The 4,047-nt window shown below is 42.9% G+C and overlaps 1 pseudogene across 1 annotated transcript; it reads right to left on the bottom strand.

Moving 5' to 3' along the window:
- Positions 1–234: 234 nt before the first annotated feature.
- LOC103582523 lies at positions 235–3,616 on the bottom strand (annotated as a pseudogene). The gene is made up of 3 exons (XR_549763.1): positions 3,565–3,616; positions 1,002–1,114; positions 235–938 (listed from the first exon to the last, which is right to left on the bottom strand). The product of XR_549763.1 is annotated as an NADH-cytochrome b5 reductase 3-like (transcript).
- Between the last annotated feature and the right edge of the window lie 431 nt (positions 3,617–4,047).

Raw genomic sequence — 4,047 nt, 5'->3', positions numbered from 1 at the left:
GCCAGACAGGAACCTGAGGGTAGCCAGCTGTGGCCCACCTGAAACAGATCCCGCTCCCAAAAGGGACCCTAAGGGGCCAGCTCAGCGGGGTGACCACCAGGGCAAGGGCAGGCCAGGCTGAACCCGGTGCCCTGGCGGGAGATGGGGGCAGATGTGGGGGAGAGGACAGGGGGAGGGTGGGCAGGGGGAGGCGAGTACGCGGGGCGGGCTGGCGTGCGTGCAGCCGCCCGGCCATCAGAAGGGGAAGCAGCGCTCCTTGGGGTGGCCCCCGCGGTCCCCGTTGGGCGGGCAGGTTACTGGATCACGTGCGGGGTCCACACATCAGCACCAGCGGCCCCTCCTCCGGGGCGGAAGGTGGTCCCGGATCATCTCTTCATTCACGAAGCCCTGGCTGCAGTCCCAGGCTTCAGGAGCCCTGTCCACCGTGAGCCAGAGCTGGAAGCGGGCATCCTTCCCGGTCTGGTTGGCAAAGAGCAGGTGGCACACAGTGTGGTCATCCGGGCCTTCATGATGGCGCGGATCCCCTGCAACATCGGGTGACGCCTGTCCCTCCTGCGATCATGCCGACAGACTTTACTGTCTTGAAGACGGGGTTGGACTTCTTGTCGGCCTGGATGGCAAACTTCCCTGCGCCCTGGTAGACCAGCAGCCCAGCCGGGCATGGAACGCAGCAGCATCTCCAATCTGCAAGCTTTCCAGGTACTGGGACATCTTCCCTCCAGCTGGAAACTTGGGATGGGTGTCCTTGAAAGAAACCTTGATGACCAGGTCCACGAAGCCCTTGTCCTCATCGCTGCAGACGGGCGTGTAGAGCCAAATGACCAGGTTTCGGTCGATTCGAGCCGAGAGGTAGATGTGCCGGCGATGGGGAGGCCCAGGATGTGCTGGGGTGAAAGACAGCAGGCCAGGCGCCGGGTGTCGTGGATGATGATCCCGCGCTAGCTCCGCCACTGCCTCCAATATTCTTAATATATTTAGTTATTTTCTCAGTCCCCCTCTACATAACCAATATCCCGATACGACAGCTGCTGCCCATTCAGCTTCCTTCCTGCACGCGCCCCAAGCCTCACCAGGCCGTTCTCCTTGCTTGTCTGTTTAATGGCTTTTTTTGACACTGATAAAAAAAGAAGAAAGGAAAGAAAAAAAGAAAGAGGAATTATATATTTCTTTGAACACATTTTGGGAGACAAATCTAATTGTGCTTTGTGACACAATCAATGACGGCAAGAAAACTAAGAAAAGGGAAAGAGACCGATGCTATCTTCTATTTCAGGGAGAGGGATAACGTCTTCCTCCTGGTCTTTGTTGTGTAACATTACTGTTGTTCCTGTTAAGGATGTCACAGGGATAATCAGCGGTAACGTTTTAATCTTGATTTTATCCTATTTTATTAAAGAGTATCACACAATTATCAGCCTCCAAAGAACAATTTATTAAAAGATAGACCATGTTGATGCCTTTTACACGACTCTCAAATAGAGGTTGAAAATTTGAAATCTATGTGTGGTTTATTGTTATTTTCTTGTAATCGGAAGCTGGAAATAATTACTAAACCTCTATCTTTCAAGACCACATTGCATTTTTTGTTTTTTTACCATCTCGCTTCATTTGATTTCTACAATCATCACTTTAGTCTCTGTTGTTAGAAATTTGTTATACATTCTTTCAGAAATGATATTAAACATTGAGAAGGGTATTAAACAAACAGGGTAACTGACTTTAGAAAGCTTTTTTCTCTGCCCAAGTCTTATACAGAATGCAATTATTAGCTAGGTTGATGTTAGCTGTGTAACAAATTGATCCCAAAGTGTATCATCTTTCAAACATAATATAATTTTTTTTTTCTTACAAACTGTTCTTCCAGGATGAGTTTCTCTGGTCAGTGAGAGGACTCTTCTCCCCTCAGTCACTTAAACTGACAGAACTTCTCCAAGCTTTGACATGTGGCTTCCAAGTTCACCACGATAGCCTCCACTGGGTCAGTTGGGAGGTGGATAAATGAAACACAGATGGAGGCTTCTATGGGGCTGGTTCAGAAGTCACTGATGTCATTTTTTTCTGCTGTCATTTCATTGTCTAGAGCTCTGTCACATGGTCACAAGCAACAGCAAGGAAAGACAGGAAATGCAGTGTTCATATGTGACCAGGGAAAAGGAAACAGTTTCTGGTGAATAAAAAGCAGACCTGCGGCCCAGCCTCTGCTGTCATTTCATTGTCTAGAGCTCTGTCACATGGTCACAAGCAACAGCAAGGAAAGACAGGAAATGCAGTGTTGATATGTGACCAGGGAAAAGGAAACAGTTTCTGGTGAATAAAAAGCAGACCTGCGGCCCAGCCCCGTGGTGCACTCAGGAGAGTGCGGCGCTGGTAGTGCCAAGGCCGTGGGTTCAGATCCTATGTAGGGATGGCCGGTGCGCTCACTGACTGAGCGTGGTATGAAAGTGAGACCATATGTACCACCTAGTAGACATTCCCTCAAACCTTTAAAAAACAATAAAAGTGACAACAAAAAGCATTCTCCAAACCCTAGGTTTTCTTAGATCACTATTTGGAAAGTATTGTAATAAAAATGTACATGTTTACTCAACAATCTCATTCATGGAAAGCTATACTATAGAAATAAAAACAAAATTTCAAAACAGTTTCATTACAAATGTACCCATTGATTCAGCAATCACATTTCTAGGACTTCAAACTATAGAAATAAAAGCATACTTTTACAACTATTGCATTAGCATTCTGTCTCAGCAATTCTATATCATGTTGGGAAGTTTTGTTCTCACCAACATATTCTTCAGAATGTCTTCTGAAGTACTGATTGTAGTAACAAAGAAAAATAAATAAAAATAAAACTAGAAAGTCAAAGCCCTTCAGTAAGAAAGTAATAAGAGAAGGGTTGCATAAATATTTCAAGATTATGAAATATTATGTAGCTGCTCCTTAGAACTAACTCTAATAGGAATATAGGAATTTTCGCCATGTATTCATAGGTGAGAAAAGCAAGATACCCACCATTATACATAATACATATTCATTTTCCTAAAATAATGAGAAAATAACCAATATTTCGAAGTGCTGAAGGCATGTGAGGGAGTTAAAGTATATGCCTGATGATGAGAGGTATCACCTTATTTAATCTTTTGCAGTCTTCCATTGTCTTGATTGGAGTCAGGGAAGTACTGAAAGTAGGAAAACATAAAACCACATGTTAATAGCATCCAATGTAAATACAGCATTGATGATATATGAGATTATCAATGGCAGCATGACAGTATACACATAATGAAATAACTGTAAAGTTATTCACTACAATTATGATGATGTGTGTATCGGAGTGATGCAGTTGAAGGCATGTTTCACTTGTTTTTTGTTAATACTTTTTCTTTTATATAGTCCCTGAAAAACATGGATATGCGTCTAAAAATCTCTATTTATAGATCTTTTCTTTTCCTTTTTAATACCATCAATACACACAATGGTGGGTGGTAAATAGCCAGAAATGAGATTTAAACTAAAATAGTCTTATTCCAATTTCCTTGCAGAATTTATGTGTTATTCACTTACTTGGAGTTAGAAGTTCTGGTGCTTCCAACAGTAAATCTTCCTTTGAATTCATTAAGTTTTAAAAGACTGATTTTATGTATATGCGTATATAAATGTAAGTCATATTTTTAATGATGGGAATACGTTATGAAAAATACATTATTATGAGATTTTGTCATTGTGCAAATATAGAGTGCACTTACATGAACCTAGATGGTATAGCCTCCTACACACCCAGGCTGTATAGTGAGTACATGGCTCCTAGACTATTTCTGTGGCTTGAATGTACCCCTAAGTCTCACTGAAGCTTGATCCCCATTAAGTGTTAGGAGGGTAAGAAATCAGACTATGCCAGTGTTGAAAGGTGGGGCCTTTAAGAGGTAATTGGATTGTGACAAATATGCCTCCTAAATGGATTAATCCATTTGTGGAGAAATGAGTTAATGTTTCAGTGGATTGTCATGAGCGTGGCACTCATGGGTTTATAAGGAAAGCAAGTGATCA

The sequence above is a fragment of the Galeopterus variegatus genome, unplaced genomic scaffold (genome assembly GCF_000696425.1).
Source record: "Galeopterus variegatus unplaced genomic scaffold, G_variegatus-3.0.2 Scaffold16609, whole genome shotgun sequence".
Classification (NCBI taxonomy): Eukaryota; Metazoa; Chordata; class Mammalia; order Dermoptera; family Cynocephalidae; genus Galeopterus; species Galeopterus variegatus.
Note: the sequence above shows the minus strand (reverse complement) of the source record. Positions and strands in the feature narration are given on the sequence as shown.